At 43.9% G+C, this 21,836-nt stretch overlaps 1 protein-coding gene across 1 annotated transcript in view; it reads left to right on the top strand.

The window, feature by feature from the left end:
• LOC115090623 (potassium voltage-gated channel subfamily KQT member 1-like) overlaps window positions 1-21,836 on the top strand; it is a 713,074-nt gene that overhangs the window by 205,917 nt on the left and 485,321 nt on the right. The window lies entirely within an intron of this gene.

Below are 21,836 nucleotides of genomic sequence, written 5' to 3'. Positions count from 1 at the left end.
AATCCGAACCGATTCCTGTTCCGATTCACATCTCTAGTTTCTTCATTGATTATGTATCCCCCAGTTGGTCTGGACTATAAATTAACCTATGCTTGGGTTGGGGAGTACCACATGAGAAATTATGGGCCGGATTTTAAAAGGGTTACGCGCATAAGGCACACGCGCAACCCTTTTAAACTCCCCCTGCGCACGCCGAGCCTATTTTGCATAGGCTCGGCGGCGCACACAAGCCCCGGGACGCGCGTAAGTCCCGGGGCTTGCAAAAAGGGGCGGCCGTGGGCGTGGCCGGGGGCGTCGTTTTGGATCGGGGGCGTGTGGGCAGTCCGGGGGCATGGCCAAGTGCCCCGACACAGCGGCCTATGTCAGGGCCTGCCGCACCAGCGCGCGTAAGTTACTACTGCCCGGAGGCAGTAGTAACTTTCAGATAAAGGTAGGAGGGGGATCTAGATAGGGCCAGGAGGGTGGGTTAGGTAGGGGAAGGGAGGGGAAGGTGCGGGGATGTGGAAGGAAAGTTCCCTCTGAGGCCGCTCCGATTTCGGAGCAGTCTCGGAGGGAACGGGCAGCGCGCGCAGGGCTCGGCACGCACAAGTCGCACAAATGTGCACCCCTTTGTGCGCGCTGACCCCAGATTTTATAAGACACGCACGGCTACGCGCGTATCTTATAAAATCCAGCATACTTTTGTTCGCGCCTGATGAGCGAATAAAACTACGCGCGTGCGCTGTCTTTTAAAATGTACCCCTATATTTAGTAATATGATTTTTCTTTGGGTTCATAGCCTGAGTGAGGGATGAGACAGGGTCCCACTCACCCCAATACCACAATTTACTGCCCTTCCCAAACAACCTCTCACTTGTAGCACCACAGACCAGATAAAATCATCACACCAGAATAAAGCAGTAATTTACCCTTTTACTAGTATTGTGTAAGTACACATTAAATCCAACCAGATAATTAAATGGGAAAAGTACAGTCGTGAAGTATAGTATAAACTTGCAGTTTCCTTATTTTATATCAAGAATTAAAAAAAATATGGCCTGTTAGCTAGGGCAACCAACATACTCATATGCTTAGTAACAAAAATAGGGATCAGTATTAGAAAATTGGGGTGGCGGGAAAGCAGTGAAGTATACAATTTTCAAAAATTGTCTTTACCCCTGAGTTCTCAAAAAGGGATGGGGGAAAGGTCCAAACACAAAATTGTGTGGGGAAAAAAACAATCAAGAAAATGAAGAAATTCCTCTTGATGGGGTTGCTGGTTAGATGACAAACCAAATAGTTGAGCACAGAAGCATGTGAAAGGTCTCTGTCTCCTGGGGAGCTTCCCTAAATGGTTTACTAGTGTATACTAAACAGAAAGCTGGCCTGGTTTCATTCAAGGGGTTTAGGGAGTTCCCTCCCAGTCTGCTCCTTTATTGGAAGGAACTAGGGAAAGGCCCTATCGCGTCACCGCATGCTTTTTAGAAAATTTACCCCCTTACACGTGCGAGTCAGCACTCGCATGCACATGCGCGTGGGTAGCGGATTCTATAACATGTGTGTGTACTTAGGTCCTTAAATCTCATATGGTTTTTGGTGCAGATCCCTCACCATTGTGGTTGCCTTTCTGTGGCTAGAGATGGTCCACAGAAAGGCAACCAAATTGATGAGGGGGTCTGCACGAAAACTGAATATAATAATCTAGATGAGTTCTCACCAGTGACCTGTATAGAGGTGTCATCACCTTTTTCTGCTAGTTAAGCCTTACCCTAAGCACCTTTGTATCACTCTGTTCTGCCATCTTGACAGCATCAGACACCATCACCCCAAGAGTGCACATCAGCTTCTCATTGCCCTTCCCCCATCATATACCACTCCCTCAAAAATTCTGTACCCAAATTCATAACTGCACTTCTTTACATTGAATCGTATTTGCCAAGCGTTCAACCACTTCTTGGGCTTTCTTAGATCACTTCATATTCTGTGTTCTCCCACAGGGTGTCCACTCAGTTGCTGGTCTTAGTGTTATCCTCAAAAAGGCACACTTTTCCTTCTAACTCTTCTGAAATATCATTAACCAAGATAATAAACAGAACTGGCCTGAGGACCAGTCCTGAGGCACATCACTAGTCACTTTTCTTTCGTCAAGAGTGAATTCTATTGATCACTACTCTACTTAATGATACGTAAGGCATTATCAGCAGCAATTTTCTGTACCTTTTCAACAGTCATTCCCCCATGGAGAATAATGGGGAAAATTGGCCACACCACAGGCAATGGAAACACCCACAAAAACAGTCATTAGTTTGCCAAGCTTTTAAAATCCTGAAGGTGACCTGTGCTGATAATAGATTAAATATCAAAAAAGGTGGAGTACCTCGAATTTGAAGCTATAAAAAATATGCTTAGATTAAAAAAAACTCAGTTGAAATGAGTATATCATGTAAAGTTTCTTTTCAAATGTCTGTTCAAAGCCTTGTGCAGTAATCATAATTCTCCTGGCTTTTTTTCTTCACTAATCTGAATTTTTTGCATTCAGTATGGGGCAGATTTTAAAAGCCCTACGCGCGCCGAGCCTATTTTGCATAGGCCCGGTGAAGCGCACAAGCCCCGGGACGCGAGTATGTCCCGGGTCTTGAAAAAAGGGGCGGGGTGGGGGCGGTCCAGGGCGGGGCGTGGCCAGAGGCAGGCACAACTTCCAAAATAAAGGTTAGGGGGGTTTAGGTAGGGCTGAGGGGCGGGATAGGTAGGGGAAGGGAGGGTAAGGTGGGGGGGTGGAAGGAAAGTTCCCTCGGAGGGAACAGGGAAAGCCATCGGGGCTCCCCTAGGGCTCGGCGTGCGCAAGGTGTACAAATATGCACCCCCTTGCGCGCGCCGACCCCAGATTTTATAACATGCACACAAACCCTTGCCCGCGCGTACTAAAATCTGGCCCTATATGATATGGAATCTTAATTAAATTTAAAACAATCCTAAATTTATGTGGAGAGTATAGGAGTAATTTTCAAAGTCATTTACATGCATAAAACCCAGTTTTATGCACATGTGGCTATTATTAAATAGCCCAAAGCTCAGTGCATGTAAGAGAATGCATATAAGAGCCCTATCACTAGCAGGACCCATAATCTGGAACACAATGCCTCCAGAGATCAGGCTACAAAGTGATCTCAAGGCATTCAAGAAAAGTCTAAAAACATAGGGGCGGATTTTCAGAGCCCTGCTCGCGTAAATCCACCCAAAACCGGGCGGATTTACGCGAGCAGGGCCCTGCGCGCCGGTGAGCCTATTTTACATAGGCTCACCGGCGCGCGCAGAACCCCGGGACTCGCGTAAGTCCCGGGGTTTTCGGAGTGGGCGTGTCGGGAGGTGTGTCGGGGGCGGGGCCGGAGCGTGCGGCGTTGCGGGGGCGTGTCGGCAGCGTTTTGGGGGCGGGTACGGGGGCGTGGCTACGGCCCGGGGGCATGGCCGCGCCCTCCGTACCCGCCCCCAGGTCGCGGCCCGGCGCGCAGGAGGCCCGCTGGCGCGCGGGGATTTACGCCTCCCTCCGGGAGGCGTAAATCCCCCGACAAAGGTAGGATGGGGGTTTAGACAGGGCCGGGCGGGTGGGTTAGGTAGGGGAAGGGAGGGGAAGGTGAGGGGAGTGCAAAGGAAAGTTCCCTTCTAGGCCGCTCCGATTTCGGAGCGGCCTAGGAGGGAACGGGGGTAGGCTGCGCGGCTCGGCGCGCGCAGGCTATACGAAATCGATAGCCTTGCGCGCGCCGATCCAGGATTTTAGCCGATACGCGCGACTACGCGCGTATCTACTAAAATCCAGCGTACTTTTGTTTGCGCCTGGAGCGCAAACAAAAGTAGGCTGTTCGCGCTCGTCTGAAAATCTACCCCATAGCTTTTTAAACAAGCATTTTACAAAGAGACGGGAGAATAGGGAGAAATCATTCAGGAAAAGACAGAAAGGCATCAACACACAGTACTTAGGACTTTACAGTAGATTAGTCTATGAACTCTACACAATAAGCATAACTATAATACTATGTGTGATAAAACTACCCGTGTACGTACCTTGGTACAATTGGTCATGAACTACTTTGCTAAATGACTATGTCTAATGATATATTGTAACCGAACCTTTGACGGCACCTGTTAGAATGTACTATTGTACGCTTTTACCTACATTAAATATGTGCCTACATGTAAACCGTTGCGATGGTATTTAACTTAGCAACGGTATAGAAAAGTTTTTAAATAAATAAATTTAAATAAATATAACTGTGTAAAAATACATGTGTAACCAAAACTACAGAGAAGATGTCCAGAAGAAGAGGGATGGAGTTGGAGCTTATGTGCATACTTCTGATTTTAAAAATATACGTGTAAATTAACCTGCATAAATTAGGCCCTCCAAAGACGAGGTTTGACTATACGCGAGATAATCTACGCTTCTTCTAAGCCAAGCATTTTCAGAGCAACCTGACATGCATACATTTGCTTTGAAAATGCTGGCTATAGTCTACGTGTAGAAGTTGCATGCAGATGTTAGCCCTATCCACACGATTATAAAATTACCCTCTATGAGTCCTTCATCAATTGGACCTGGTGGAAATCAAAGAGCAACTAAAGCACAATACAATCTTGCTGTAATTTATGCAGGCTAATTTATATTTTTATTCTGAAAACATGTATTCCCTCAAAAATTTGTGACTGAATTATACCATACACCCACAGTGGCAGAATACAGCATAGTCAAATACATTAGTTGAGAATAATAATAATAATAATACATAACTGAAAACTAATTAGGTTTTATTCTCTTTTTTTTTTTTTGTTTGCATCAGGAAAGAAACCCTGTGATATCTACACTGACATCTTTTATTTTAAAGGGAACGTTTTTGTTTGAGAATAAGCTCTACTCTAGCAGTTTTTCTCTCCCTCGTGGGCATTTTTGATTGGTCATATGATTAGATGTCAAATCCCGAAAGGTTTGTAGATTAAAAAACAAAGGTTGGTTTGAAAGTGAACTTGCTGTTGATGGATTAGGGCAGTGTGCCTGCTGTAACTAGATCCACAATACAAGTCCATTCACTGGGAATACAGCTCATGGGTCACGTTTCACTCTCTCTGAGGCCACTCTTTACTGTCCAGCTAGTGAAACCCTATACTCAGTACGGTTTTCTATCACAGTTTCAGTGCACCAACAATGTGTCTCATGCTGTGAAAAACAGAACCATAACTCAGAGCTCTGCATATATTATTAACCTTTCAAGGGCTCTGTTTCAAAACCAAAGCTGGAAGCTGGATTTCATTTCACCAATGTAAGAAAAAGAAATCTAACAAAAATTATATTTTCTACTATATAATCTAGTTAATATCAAGTAGGACTAGCATAGGACTAGTAGTATAATTTTGTACATAGCAAATGTGAAGCGAGCAATGTTTTGTAATTGTGCAGTTTATGCAAATGAACGCAAATGACATTGTTAAAGAGACAGTACTAAATTATTACTTTGTCTTTGCTATCATTCATGATCCACTTGTTGGATACTTAAAGATAGAAAAAGAGATAATACATATAAAATGCCATACTGGGACATACCAAAGTTCCTTCAAGCCCAACATATTGATTCTAGGTTTCAAGTGAATCTTGAAAGGATTAAAAAACTTGAAAGGTAATAACTATCATGTCTGTCATGATGCCATCTTCATGCCAATCAGGTGAGAGTCTGCCTAGCTCGACACTAGTTTAAAAACAATTAGGCAGTTTGTTGACAAATCAACTTGAAAATACACTCAGCACCCACTAGTTGCCCATAGTTGCAGGGACAGTCCACAATTCTTGCTTGTACCCCATTTTATAGAAAAGGACTGATGTGCTATTATCACGGTTTCTGTTGCTAGACAAAATATGGATTTTGTCAGCATCTGAGAAGCAGATTATTAATACAAAATGTGTTACTTTTTTTGCAACCAGTATCATCAAGGTAGCTCTTTCATCGACCTGGACACTAGAGCTACCTATTGAAAAGATATGATAATTGTCCATTAAAGTAAACAAAGAGCTTATACCAGCTGTGGTATGTTTTCTAAGAGCTAATATTGTTAGCTTTGTTAAAGCTTTGTTGCAGTCCAGTTTTGAAATTTAGTGGGATGCTGCCATGTAGTTTTTCATCAAATGCCCGAGTCAATGATGGTTACTTATTTTGCATCTCACTGTATGAATTAAAAAGCAATACATAAAACAAGCTAATGAGCAGCACAATTTTAAAAAACTATTTAGAACAAATTAAAAAAATATATTTTTATTTAAACTCTCAATAAATATCAGGTCAAGCTGGCTTTACATCCAAGGTAGAGGATAAAATGAAGACACCAACAAATAATCAGTATACAAATTGCATACTCCCCATCTTTCACACAAACACAACACAAAACAAAAATATACACAGTATAGATACTAAACTACAGATTTCAAATATCCCTTATTGATGGTAATAATGTTAAGATGTCCTATCCAAAAGCATGTCCAACCCGCAAGATACTTTATGACGACAATTGTACTGCAACATATAATCCAATGGAATAGTCTTGACAATATTGAGCCAAATGGGTCTTCCAGCAAAAAAGGTCAGTCCGTTGGTATTTTCAGATTACTCTAAAGTGCTATCATTAGTGAAAGGAACTGCCAGTATAACTCTTGGACAAATTTAGCAAGACAGTGTTTCTCCAAATACAGAATTAAGCTAAACAATCACTTGAAAAAGACGAATTATCTGTAAAGTCCCTTTACCAGTAAAAAAAAAAAAAAAAAACACATAGGGGTAGATTTTCAAACCGCGCGATTTGGCCTATTTTTGCTGGCGCATCAGGCGCAAGCAAAAGTACGCTGGATTTTAGTAGATACGCGCGGAGCCGCGCGTATCCGCTAAAATCCGGGATCGGCGCGCGCAAGGCTATGGATTCTGTATAGCCGGCACGTGCCGAGCCGCGCAGCCTACCTCCATTCCCTCCGAGGCCGCTCCGAAATCGGAGCGGCCTCGGAGGGAACTTTCTTTTGCCCTCCCCTCACCTTCCCCTCCCTTCCTCTACCTAACCCACCCGCCCAGCCCTGTCTAAACCCCATCCTTAACTTTATCGGGGGATTTACGCCTCCCAGAGGGAGGCGTAAATCCCCGCGCGCCAGCGGGCCGCTAGCGCGCCTGGACGCGACCTGGGGGCGGGTACGGAGGGCGTGGCCACGCCCCCGGACCGCCCCGGGCCGTAACCATGCCCCCAGACCCGCCCCCAAAACGCTGCCGACACGCCCCCTAAACGCCGCAGCGACTGGGCCCGCCCCCGACACGCCCCGACACCCCCCCCCCCTCGGAGAACCCCGGGACTTAAGCGAGTCCCGGGGTCTGCGCGCGCCGGTGAGCCTAGGCTCACCGGCGCGCGCAGACCCCGGGACTCGCTTAAGTCCCTGCTTAAGGGACTCGCTTAAGGGACTCCCTGCTTAAGGGACTCGCAGACCCCGGGACTCGCTTAAGTCCCCGCTTAAGGGCCCTGCTCGCCTAAATCCGCCCGGATTTGGGTGGATTTAGGCGAGCAGGGCTCTTAAAATCCGCCCCATAGAGGTCAATATTCAAAGGGGTTTATCCAGATAATTTCTGAATTATCTAAATAAACTCTGAAATTTGAATATCTTGGTCACATCCAAGTACTTGAAGGCATTTCAGGGGCATTCAGGGGTGAATTGACTTAGTTGAATAACTCATCCATCTAACTCTGATATTTATAGTTGGCTGAATATGTTATTTAGCTATGTCTGGACATGCCTCTGAGCAGGGCTAAAGTTTTCAGGGAATGTGCTCCTGGATAGCTTTACCTTAACCAGGTATATTCAAATGATGTAGCCAGTTAAGTCAGACCGAAGCCAGAAAAAAAGTAATGAGAAGACCTGATGGCCCAATACCCCAACCACTACCGTGACACTAATACTGGGCCTTGTGTCCGATTCTCCTTCCAGTACCCCCCCCCCCAATATAGTTTAAAAGTTTATAGCCTATCAGACCGATAGACCTCACCTCCTTTCTTCAAATAACATTTCCTTCAGCTCCCATCCCCCACTCCCCAATCTTATACTCGTAAGGTTGACAGCAATGCTAGAAGCTGCTCCCGGTGGCCCTAGGGGGTCCTAGTTGGGACAGGAGGGTTTGTGTTAGGGTGGTGGGGGAGGGAGAAGGGGTCTGGAGGAAAGGTTATTTGGGCAAATTGTAGGGGGGGATGCAGCTATCGACTTGATAGGCTATAAACCTTTTTTACGTTCATTGGGGAGGAGGGGTTGTCAGGCACAAGGCCTGACAGTGTCACTGGGATTGAGGGGAGTTAGGGATCAGGCCAACAAACTCACTTGGCTGCTTTTTTTTTCATGTCACTACTTAATTGAATATATCATTTGAATATAGCTGGTTAAGGTAAAGTAATCCGGGAATAATTATGTACCCAGACAACTTTCAGACCTAACCAACAATTTTCATACATATTAAGTTTCAAAGTTATCTAGTTATTTGAGGATATTCAACAGGACATTTATCCTGCTGAATATCCCTGATAACTTATCTGGATAGCCGAATAAGTTATCCATTTTCTTATTTTCTTAGTATTGGACTCTAATCATCCAAAGGGAGATAAAAAATAGCAGTATATTACTCCTGCATAGTGATTTTGTATAGTTTGCCAGTCGCTGAAGTCACCCATGACTGGCAGCACTCACCTCTTCATCTCCAGGGAGATGCCTGGTGAGCTCATCATGGCAAGACACCATTATCTTATCTTCCTCTGCGGGCTGCCTCTAGGCCTCTTAAGGGGTCTGCAGCAGAAACCAGGGCTGCTGGCAACTCCTGATGACTTCACAAGGCCCAGCCATGCACCCTAGCATTGCCTCAAAAATGTGTCACCTACACTGGGAAGTATAGTGTGTGTTGCTGCTCCTGTTCCTGCATTCCAGTCTTGCCTCGTCTCTGCAGCCCAGCTTTGCCTCATCTCCAGTCTTCCTTGCCTCGTATCCTTACCTCCTCTTTGACTGACTTCTGGATCTGACCTTTGCTTGAACTCTAACCACTCATTCCGAGCAAACCCTGGACCCATATCGCTACAGACTTTATTGTGGATTTGCCTGTCTCCAAAGGGAATAACACCATATGGGTCATGGTCAATCGCTTCTCTAAGATGGTACATTTTGTGGCTCTACTCGGTCTCCCTACGGCACCTCAACTGGCCAAATTATTCTTTCACATATGTAATGAACTTGCTATGCTAGGAATTCTCATTACTAGTCAAGTCAATCTTCATACGATACCAATTTTTAAATTGGCTTATCGTGCTGGTAAGCCCTGTAAACTGAAAGGCTTTATAATCATTAGGTGACTTGGTAATATTGTTTTTGATTCTTCCAAAGAAGCTATTTGTCTGTCACACTTATCTTGATTCAAGTCCACTGACGGTTAGTACAGCTGCCGACATCGCAATGTTTCGGAGCGTATGAACTCCTTCTTCAAGGGCTCGGTGTTAGTGCAAGTGGTCGATAGGTGGACTGATTTGCATGATTGAAGTGCCAGATGACGGAACAATAGCCGTCTGCTGACAAGGAGTTTTTAGCGGTGCAGTTGGCTATCGCTAAAAAAGTATTTTAGGTGCCGACAACTACCGGCGCAAGGGGGTTCAGAGCCCTTCACTAGCACCAGTGGACTTGAATCAAGATAAGTGTGACAGACAAATAGCTTCTTTGGAAGAATCAAAAACAATATTACCAAGTCACCTAATGATTATAAAGCCTTTCAGTTTACAGGGCTTACCAGCACGATAGCCAATTTAAAAATTGGTATCGTATGAAGGTTGACTTGACTAGTAATGAGAATTCCTAACATAGCAACTTCATTATATATGTGTTTCTAATACATGCTATACATTTGGGTCTTTTTTAATTAGTGATTACAAATTATTCTTTTGGCATGTGTTCCGGCTCCATGGTTTTCCCAAGTATATTCTCTCGGAACGTGTGGTTCAATTCACCACACGCTTCTGGAAATCTCTTTGCAAGAAGTTTAATATTTCTTTAGACTTCACCTCGGCTTACCACCCTCAAGCCAATGGCCAAACAGAGAGGACCAACAGAACTCTAAAGCAATTCTTGCGAGCCTATGTGAGTTTGCTGTAGGATGATTGGGCCGACCTCCTTTCCTGGGCAGAGTTTGCCTTAAACTCCCATCTGTCCACTTCCACTGGGTCGTCACTCTTCCAGGTGGTCTGTGGGTGACAATCATTGCCTCCTCTTCCGCTCCCGCTCTCCTTGGCCTCCCCGGCAGCGCAAGCGCCTGCCCAAGAATTGCACCAATTGTGGCAGAATACACAACTGTTTAAGTAAGCTGCTCAGAAGTCGAAGAAGGCCTTTGATGCTCATCATCGCACAGCACCCCAGTTTCAGCCTGGGGATAAGGTATTGCTAAGTACCAAATTTATTTGGCTCAAGCAGCCCTCTGTCTGCTTTGCTCCAAGGTACATTGGCCCCTTTCCGGTGCTTCGCCATCTGGGTCCCATTACCTACCGACTATAGTTGCTTTCCTCACTCAAGATTCACAATGCCTTTCACGTTTCTCTGCACAAGCTTCTGATTCTCTCTGGATTTTCTAAGAAACCACTGGATCCCTTGCCACTTTCTTCTGAGGCAGATGTCACCTATCAGGTCCAAGATGTCCTCGACATTAGGAAACGTGGAAGAAAATGGGACTACCTTCTTGCTTGGGAGGGCTTTGGGCTTGAGGAGAACAGCTAGGAACCCATGGCCAATATCATACCACGGGCCAAGTGTCCACCAACCCACAAACCATAACACATGTAAGTAGTATCTACTTATGTACATACTATTTTATAAACATCCAACATAAGTGCAATTTTTTGCTTTCATATGCACATATATGTGCATAAAAGGAGGCAGTTTAGGGGCATTCAAGGGTGGGGCCATAATTTATGTGTGTAAGTTGCTATTTTAAAAGACATGCATGCAGATTTGCCAATTTACATAATTTTATGCCTGCTAATTATCTTGTGTAAGCAGGGCCGGTGCAAGGGGATTAGGCGCCCTAGGCACCTTCTGCCTTGTGCTGCCAACTCCCTTTCCCCTGGTCGTGCCGATACCCCCCTCCCCCCTCCCCCGCTCTACCGTTCTACCTCCCGTCGCAGCCCCAACTACAGGGTGGGGACCACATGCCATTGCTCCCTCCCCCTGTGCCACCCACCCAAATTTAAATAAAATAACCCCTCCAACCTCCCTCCAAGACTCACGAAAAGCTCTGGTAGTTCAGTGGGGGGTCTGCTGGACCACCAGGGCTTTTTGTAAGTCTTTGGGGGGGGGGGGGTCGGGAGGGTGGTGTGACGGGGGGAGGAAGGGGGGAAGGAAGGGTGAGGCAGGGGCTAGGCAGAATTTTGAAGGGGCACTTTTTGTCCCTTCAAAATTCTTCCACCTGACGTGGCCCCCTCACCCCGCCTCATTGACTCGCGGTGACGCTGGCCCTGTGAGTAAGTGATATTAAATGTGTTTATTGTGTACTATCCTTTGGTGGGAGGGATGGGTGAATTGGGTGGGAGGGCTGGGTGAATTGGAAGAAGTTTAAGCTGAAGAACCAGGAGGATCTCAATGACCTGGAAAAGGGCTGGGTGAAATGGTGAAGTAAATTGTAAAATTGATAATGTCAATTACACGTGCATGCTTTAAAAAATACTGACTTACGAGTGTAAATCGGGATTTATGCAAGTCCTGCTTTATTTTCACGCATGAAAAATACGCATGTATATTTTTTAAATAGCTAGAAAAAGTATGCCCATTCAATAGATTGTTGTGAGGTAGAGATATATGTATTTTATAATATGTGAAGGTTATAAAATACTATTGTAAATTTGCGCACAGCCATATTCACATGTAAATCCCGCTGCACACAATTGCTTGAAAGTTATCCTCTCAGCACTACTTCCAAAGAAACCTAATTCAATTTTTCAAAAGACATCACAGGTCCCACCGCCTCCAGTGCAAGCTTAAAATGTCAGTAATCAATTGCTAATTAAAAATATTTTTCATGCATTAAATAACTAGCACTTTTATCGTTAGTCATAGTCAGAAAATCCTGCCATTACTCCTCATTCCTAATGGTTATAGAGGTACACGATGTTTCAGAGCCACAACTGTCAGTTCATTTCTGTTTTTTTGTGGGCTGCTCCTTTTTTATCAGACACTGCAGGGAGAGAGATTAAGAGTCAGCAAGAATTAGGATGCATAAAGTAGCAAGTTGCTGCATGTTCTCAGGAGTGACAGATAATGACAAGAGGAGGCAAGTGCCTTTTTTCACAGATGTTTCAAGCACTGGAAATCTTTGAACGTGATACCCCCAAGAGCTAAAGTTTCTTTCTCCTTCCATTTTCTGCCTTCCAGCCTCCCCACCCACCATACACATTGAAAATAAATCTCTGTCACTGAAAACTCTCCTTCCTCGACTTATTCACAGAGGATCCAAAGTGGCTAAAGGAAGTGAAGAAGTGGCAGTCTGTGTAACTTATAAGTGTAGTACAGCTGAAGTAACTCAGGTTCACCGATCCAGACTAATAGCACATTTACTAATGGTAGCCATCAAAAATATCACTATATACGGAGGGACCTTCAATCTCACTTTTTAGTTTATTTTGCCTGGGAATTTCAATATTAGAACAAAAAAAGCAATCAGTGGAAAAATGACTTTTCTACTGCTTTTTCTCTTATGTGTTATTTCAAAGTAATTTTTCCATTGACCTTTTTTATTCTAACATTGAAATTCCCAGGCAAAGTAAAATAAAAACTGAAAATGAATAGAAATAGTGCATATAGTAATTTTTTTATGGCTACTATTAATAGATTTCCTGTAACTTTTAGTTGAAACACTTCTGCATGGAGGTAACCTGCACAGAACGACAGTTACTACCATAAACAACTTGCCAGGCAGACTTCGTGGACCTTTTGGTTCTTTATCTGTCTTCATTTAATATGTTACTATCTCTGTGCTGGTTTCCTTCTATTTGATTTGATGCCTGCTTTAAATATTATGTATGTTTTCTATTAATGTCTGAAAATTTATGATCAAGCAGGAAACACCTTTTTTTTTTAAAATAAATAAATAATTTGGCAAACTCCATGGATTTGTCTTTGTGCTTGATTGCCTTTTAATAAGAAAGACAGACAGACATCCATAAAAAAAACCAGCCTTGTGAGTCTTCAGCTGCCAAAACACATTTTCCACCCCCTAAAATTCTATACAATTTTAAAATGCAAAGGCATAACCAACAATTTCCTGCACTGCACGAAGGACCTGGGCCTTTTCCAGCTTAGAATATCTCCTATTCATTGTGGGGGACACTCCCTAGACTTGATATTCAAATCTTATAATGCTCTCATCAACTGAAGTAGGATTGCAACTGACCCTCTCTCCTGGTCCAACCACTTAATAGTGAGTTAACTGGCTAAGACTTATCTGGCTAACTCACATGGGATATTCAGCAGCACGGCTATGCTGCTGAATATTCCCGAATAAGTTGCTAGTTAGCTGGATAAGTCTTATTCAGGTAACTTTAGACCTGCTATCGAACAGGTCTAATTTATCCAGTTAACCAGATAAGTTTGTGTTGCGCTAGTGGACCCTTGGACTGAGGGGGAGTTGACGCTACCTTTGGGGAGGAGCCCCACAGGTCCCCACCGTCAGTAGTCGAGGCTAGAGACAGGCAGAGACTCCTCTGGAGCTCTACCAATACCAGCCCATTTTGCCCTTAGGTTGAGCCCTTGGGTACAGGGGCCGGCTGGACTTAAGTGGGGTCTCTGATGATGGAGGCAGGCAATGTATCTCGTGGTCAGATTCCAGGCAAGGGTCAGAGGCAGGCGGCGAATCTCGTGGTCGGTGTCTGGTCCGGGGTCAAAGCCAAGGAGGTCCAAGAAGCAAAGGAGGAGACAAGGAACTCAGGAAGCAACCCGCAGCAACCCCAGAAGTGAGGAGACCTGTTGCCAAGGCATCTGCTAGCAGCAGGGTGCAGCCTTATATAAGGCTGAGGGGCTGATGTCATTGATGAGGGCCGGCAGCATTTTCTCACTGTGGGCCCTTTAAGATTCAGAAGGAGGTGCGCACGCGCGCTTATGTGGAAGTCCCGGGCAGGAGGTGGTTGGTAGCATCTTTGCTGCGGAAGAGCCGTCAGCAGCGTTGGCCCAACGGCTCGGGCCCATTGCGTTGTATGGGTGGCTGAGGACCAAGGATAGGACACCGTGTCGGCAGAAGCTCCCTGCTGCTGCCAAGGACCCGGGGCCTGCCTCAGCAGCAGCGCAGCGGCAAGGGTGAGTGAAGCAAGTCGCGGGGCTCTGCAGCCGGTAAGCTTAATAGTATGAATATCAGCACTTCTCCGGCTAAGTTAACTAGATAAGTAACTTCTCCCTGAGACGCCCATTTCTTGCCCCCCCACTTAGCCAGATAAGTACTTATCTGGATAGTTATCGACCTCTAAACATGGTCAGATACTCATCCATTGTCACTTAGCTGGATAAGTCCTTACAATATGGCTAAGTGGCACTGCATATCGACCTTTCAATAAATACATTTAAAAATACTAGTCAAATTTAAAAATCCTAAAATTGAGACATAACCATTCCTAAATCAGCTTTTAAAACTTTAGCAACTCAACAGATAAAAAGTCGACAGAAGCCCAGCAGCAAGATGACAACTATCCAATCTTATGTACCAAGTACCACATGTATGATTATCTACCTGATGAGAGTTGTATGTTTGTACCTGGTGCAAAGAACTCCTGGCTGTTAGAGATTGAATCCAATCTCAGGAGGCCAGAGTAACAGACCTGGAGGAGCTGAGGCAGAGGCAGACAGAGAGGTACATAGAGACGTTCAGAGACATAGTAGTCTCAACAGTCTAGCAGCCTATGAGCTGCTTTGGAGGAGCTAGGTCCCCTGGTAGGAAACCATTACCTTGGTGTGGCTGGAAGTGATCCTGTAGCTAGGACCTGCCCTTGAGGTGATGCTATATCATTTTGCACCGAGGATGTTTCCAGGGGTATGTGCCCAGGAGAAGAAGGGTTAGTAATGCTGTTGTAAGTGGTGATTTGATCATTAAGAAAGTAGATAGGTGGTAGTAGGTGAGGAGTCTGGGGGTGGATTTAGAATCCACCTTTATGATGGACGTTTGTGGGCTTCAAGTATTAAAGCGGGCATATTTACAATTAAAAACAGTTCACCAGCTGAAACCATTTTTGGATATTTCAGCATTGTGAACAGTAGTATCATCTATATTTATGAGTTCATTGGACTACTGAAATGTATTATTACTGGGAACTTTGAAGGCAATAATTAAGAAATAAGTTTTGCAGAACAGTGCTCCTCAATTGGTAATATGGAAAGAATCAATATGAAAGTGCTAGATCTTTGTTGGTATTGCTGCATTGGTTGCTATTAACTGAGAATATACAATTTAAGTTATTAACAATGGTATTTAGATGTATGTGAGGCAATAGACCAAATTATGGTAAATTAAAATGGTATTTTCTAGGGCCATCAATTGGAAAGCATAGAAAACATTGCTTTTTGAACAGGCGTTCGGAACAGTTGCTAGCCAGTGATTATATTTTATTGAATTATTTTATGTTTATGATCCTTATTTATTGCTTTATGTTTATGATTTGCATTTTTATTCTTTTTACGCTATTGATCATTAATTAATTTTATTATTAATTTAATGGGTAATCATATTGTTTCTTATCAATAATTTATACTTTTAAATTCTTATTGAATGTTTTAATTTTGTGAGTAGAATAAGTGTAATTTTTCTTAAAATTTTATGATTGTATTTTTGCTTTTACAAAGAAACTGTAAACCGTTGTGAAGGTTAACACCAACATCGGTATATAAAACTCGCTAAATAAATATTGTGCTGTTCAATTTCTCCCCTTCCATCCCAAGTTTATTTTCCTTGTTTTTTGTAACTTTCCCTCTCCCTTTTTCTTATTCACTGTATTTAAAGTTCAAGGTTCTTATTGAAAATATTGTTTTTTACGTTACGTTATGCTTTACACTCCTTGTTATTTGTAAACCGGGTTGATGTGATGCCTATCATGAAACTCGGTATAACAAAAACAATAAATAAATAAATAAATAAATAAATAAATAAATAAAATAAATAAATGCAGTTAGAAGTCAGTGTATTTTTTTAATAAGCTGCCTATTCCAAATAAGAGCCTTGTCATATTTTCAAATGTTTTGTAAGTTGGTAAAAACCTCATTGTTCCCAGATAGCAGGGGCTTTAACGAGCCATGGCTGATAGGATGACTTGGAAATAATGTTTGTCACATATGATTTTATAAGTTATGTATATTTATGATTGTTAACCTCCATGGTAGTTTTGGCTTATTTGAGTGGTATATAAACATTTTAAATAAATAAATAGCTAGTTGCGTGGCTGGTGGACATGAGGATCACTTGGTAACTTGCTTACCCAGTGCAAAGGTAGTGGACCTCATGCACCATATAGATACAATTTTAGAAAGTTCTGGGGAAGAGTTGGATATCATAGTACATGTGCATATAAAAAGACATGGAATGGTGCAGGAGGGAAGAGTGTCTGTGCTCCCACCTCTCCCTGACCTGTTTTGCTCAGCCCAGAGCAGAGGCTGCCCTCGGGAGATCTTGCTGCAAATTGTTTCCCCTGCAGATGACTTTGTCAGCTTGAGGTTGAATACAGGGAGGATGTCAGTGGGGGAACAAACCATAACCTTTGGTAGTGATGTCACTGGGGAACTCTTGGTAATGGATGGACAATGGAATAATGCTAGAATCCCTTGCTGTAATGGATACAATGCAAGATAATGAGCAGGTACCCATTTCTACCTTGGTGGGGACTCAGCTGACTTTTCGTCTTGAGAGGCTGAGTTTAAATTGGAAACAATTTGGAAGGCAATAGATGTGCTGGTCAATATCTTATCAGCTCAGCGTGCTGTAGTAGTGGACAAAAACCTGGCTTTGGAAAGCAAGGTATCTCAATTTTAAAATTTTAAAATAGATGTAATGTTGCGACAACAGTGATGTTCATCTTGCAGCCAATGCATCTTACCATCTGCCAGACCAAGGCCCTGAGACACCACCAACACCGTAAGATGCTGGTGATGTCTCTCTTGGGTGCACTTGCATGCATTGTGCAGTGCACCCCTTTCAAGGCCCCATGGCGGGAACTTTCGGAGGTGCTCCCCTGATGACGTCAGCTCTGCCGCACTGTTTCAACTCAGCAAAGCAGTAGCATGGTGCCTCAGCAATGGGTCTTCCTACATCATCTCACCAGTTTTGGTTGCTTCTGCTTGGTTCCTGATCCTACCATGTTGCTGCCTTGTTTCTGCTGAGTTCCTGACTCTGCTGTGCTCCAGCCTTGTTCCTATTCCTGCCTTGCTCCCGCCTCACCTGTTCTAGTCCAGGCTTGCCTTGTTCCAGCCTTGCTTCTCTTGTTACCATTCCATGCCTTGTTATTCTTCTTCCTTGTCCTCAATCTCGGTCCTCCTTGCCCCTCTCACTTATCTCTTGTTGCCTGACTTTTGCCTGGATACTGCCTTGATCTCCACTTGCCCCGACTCCTGCCTGGATACTGACTCTGCTTTGCTCTCTGCCTACCTCAGTTCTTGTCTGGATTTCAACACCGTCTGTCCACTGCCTGCTCTGACCCTTGGACTGCCTTTCCTGCTTGAGACATTTGCCTAAGTGCTGCCGGCCTCAGAACCCAGGGGCTCATCCTGCAGGGGAAGAAGCTGGTATAGGTGAAGCTTTCTCTTAGTCCCTGCCAGTAGCATATCCGCCTGCTGTCAACTTGGAGCCAGCCTGCACTCATGTGCAACCACGTCATAACCTAAGGACTCACGTTGCATGATAACAGAGATCAACAAAAGAATGGACATGGAAAAACAAGTTGAGAATTATACTCAGGTTCAGGAAGCCTGTGTGAAGGATAACATCTATCTTCAGACTGAGGGAGATTTATTAAGCTACAATAGCTTATTGCAGGAGTGGCCACATATTGCAAAGTGGGGGGAACACCAGAATATTTGGCCCCTCCTTGACAAACTATTGTGGCTGTATTGCAGCTATTCTGTGGCATGATTTTTTATTGCAACACAAATGCATCACAAAAATTCATGCAGCAGTACTCCCCTTTCCCATGAGATGGCAACCTACCTTGGCTAGGGCTGCTATCACTTAAAGGGCCAGCGGCCTGAAAAATTACCCCCTGCTGCCTTCCGAGTTGGCCCTGACCCCATAAAATCAGTCCTGGCAAGGACTGGGAAACAGACAAGGAACTGGACAGGGCAGCGTAAGACATGTATGTGTATATATATATATATATATGTGTGTGTGTGTGTGTGTGTGTGTGTGTGTGTGAGTGTGTGTGTGTGTATGTATATGTATAGTATATTTTAAATTGATACAATGTAATAAGAACAGGGGTGGGCAAGTCCGGTCCTCGAGGGCTGCAAACCAGTCGGGTTTTCAGGATACCCCTAATGAATATGCATGAAATAGATTTGCATACAACTGAGGCAGTGTGTATGCAGGTCTCTCTCATGCATATTCATTAAGGATATCCTGAAAACCCGACTGGTTTGCAGCCCTCGAGGACCGGAATTGCCCACCCCTGATATAGCCTGTTTAGTCTGCCCATCCACACCAATTAAGCTTAACAATCCCTACCAGTCACTCAGAGATCCTCTGTTTTTATTCCATGTTTTCTTGAATTGAGATACTATTCTTTTCTCCATCACCTTCACAGTGAGGTTGTTCCATGCATCCACCACCCTCTTTGTAAAGAAATATTTCCTTAGATTATTTATGAATCTACCCCTTTTCTGTGTGCTTTAGTACATCAGCCTCATTGAACCTTTCCAATTATTTTTGCTATGGCTTCAAAGGGGGGGGGGGGGGGGGAGGAGGGAAAGAGATGGGAGAGATTAAAACTGAAAAATTAAGCCAAAGTTTTAACATAGAACTAAAGAGAGCTCCAAGCTAATAAATTTGAAATGTACTAAAAATGTATTTTCATCCTGATCCTTGTTCAGGATCGGTGCTAGCCTTTTTGTTGCTCTTTACAAACAATTACTGTGCTGCTTACCCCTCTCCCCCACCCTGCCCTGATTCATTCAGTCTCTGCCCTGAGCCCATCAAAAAAAGCCCAGCTCCCTCCAGCAATCTATATTTTTAAAAACTGAAAACTGCCCCACCCCACGGAACCCATGGTCAAGAGAAGATTTTTAGATACCCTAGGCAAACCTAATAACCTTGCATACACACACACACACACACCACTCCCACACCCTCTACAGACACATATAAATTATGCATTTATAATAGAACATTCAAAAGTACAGTCTTCTGAGTCAAAAATATCACTTACAACATGCATATTATATTTACATGCACTGCTGTGATGCCATAAGAAAACTTTTTCAAGTGTCATTTTTGCACTCATATTTATTTATTTATTCATTTATTTATTTGTTTGTTTATTTATGAGATTTTTTTATACCGAAATTTGTACGTACGCCGGTTTACAATTAACTTGAAAAGGAAGGAAAATTACAATGAACAGGGAAGGGGAAGCAGGCTAGAAGAGAGGAGGGAGGAGAGGCAGAGAGATTAAGCAAGCTGGAAAATGGATAGGAACAGCACCATTAAGAGGTACAGGTGGAGGATAAACTAATTATATGAACAAAGGCGAAAAACTTATTACGATAACATATTAACACCTTGGGGAAAGCTATATACTTGACATTGAATAAATACAATAATAATATTTCTGGAGGAACAAAGGGGATATCATACTAGGGGGAACAAAAGTAGAGGGATACATCTCAAAGGCTATAATTGAGACCAGCAAAGTTAGGTCTAGGGGGAAAGAAAAGGCAGGGGGAGAGTTAGGGAGTGCTAAGGGACTGAAAGACGGTGAAGGGCTGTACCAAGTTGAACATCGAGTTAGGTTTGGTTCAATTTGGGGTAGACCTGTATGAAAAGCCATGTCTTGAGTCCTTTCTTAAATTTGCGCAGACAATGTTCTAATTGTAGTTCTGTAGGTAGGGAGTTCCAGAGGGAGGGGCCGGCGATAGAGAAGGCTCTCTCTCTGGTAAAGGTATGGTGTGCAATTTTGAGGGAGAGGGTATGGAGGGTGCCTGCGAGGGAGGTTCTGGTGGGACGAATGGATGCCCGAAAATGGGGCGTGTCATCAATTCAGGAGTGATTGGGATTGTACAGGGACTTGTGAAGGATGGTAAGGATTTTGTATTGTATGCGGGATGAGATAGGTAACCAGTGCAAGTCTTTAAGAATGGGTGTGATGTGATCACCTTTTCGGGTATTTGTTATGATCCTGGCCATGGCGTTTTGCAAAATTTGCAGAGGTTTAATCGTAGAAAAGGGGAGGCCCAGGAGTAATGAATTACAATAGTCTAATTTAGAGAGAACTGTCATTTGGAGCACGGTACGGAAATCCTGAGCATGGAGGAGGGGTTTGAGTTTTTTAAGGATATGAAGTTTGTAGAAACCCCCCTTTATGAGGCTGCTGCTGTGGGTTTTGAAATTTAGCTGTTGATCTAGGGAGACACCCAAATCTCTGACAGATTGCAGTGGGTCTTTTATTAACTTGGAGTTGCCACAGATAGATTGTATTAAACGGTCAGGTTGACTTGAGATTACGAGGAGTTCAGTTTGAGGCATTTAGTGCAAGCTGGAGGTTAGATAGTAGGGAGCTGATAGAAGTGAGACATGATTCCCAGAACTGGAGGGATTTTGGTGAGTGAATCTTGAATAGGGATGAGGATTTGCAAATCATCTGCGTAAAGGAAAAACTTTAGTCCTAGGTCAGATAGGAGGCAGCAGAGCGGCAGTAGATAAATATTGAAGAGTGTGGAGGAGAGGGAGGATCCTTAAGGAACGCCCTGGGTGAGGGGAACATGGGGGGATTCAGCGTTAATGATCTTTACCAAGTACTCTCTATGGTTGAGATAGGAGCAGAACCATAGGAGGGCTGTGTCAGTGATACCTATCTCTGTTAAGCGGGTAATGAGGAGTTCATGACTGATGGTATCAAAGGCAGCTGATATGACTAGGAGGGCAAGGAGATATGATTGTCCATGGTCCATGCCCTTGAGAATGGTGTCAGTGATAGCAAGTAGGAGGGATTCAGTATTGTGATATTTGTGGAATCCGAATTGTGAAGGATGTAGGATGTTGTTGTGTTCCAGGAAGTCTGTAAGCTGGAAGTTAACTACCTTTTCCATGATTTTAGATATGAAAGGTAGGTTAGATATGGGGCGGTAATTAGCAGGGTTGCTGTGATCGAGGGTGGGTTTTTTGAGGAGGGGCTTGATGATTGCAAGTTTGAGGGGATCTGGGACTTTTCCCAGTGAAAGGGAGCAGTTGATTAATTCAGCTAATGGTTTAGCAATGGCTGAGGGGATGGAGAGGAGAGCTTTAGTGGGGATGGTGTCGAAGATGTGTGTGGTTGGCTTGAGCTTTTTTAGGATGGATTCAATTTCCTTGGGTGTAGTTGGGTCGAGAGACCCAAGGTGGACATTGTTGTCTTTGGGAAGTGGAACAATAGGGGAGGGCTTAGTGGGGAAGTGAAGAAGTATGTTGGCAATTTTGTTTTTGAAGTACATTGCGAGTTCTTCGCATTTGTTGTTGGCATTTTCTTCAGTGAACGGGGGAGGGGTGGGGTTTGTGAGCTCAGCCACTTATGAGAAAAGGGCGTTCACGTTAAATTGGTAGTCGTGGATTTTAGATGCGTAGAAA

This window comes from Rhinatrema bivittatum, chromosome 4 (genome assembly GCF_901001135.1).
Source record: "Rhinatrema bivittatum chromosome 4, aRhiBiv1.1, whole genome shotgun sequence".
Taxonomy (NCBI): domain Eukaryota; kingdom Metazoa; phylum Chordata; class Amphibia; order Gymnophiona; family Rhinatrematidae; genus Rhinatrema; species Rhinatrema bivittatum.
This window is presented reverse-complemented; position numbering and strand designations above follow the sequence as displayed.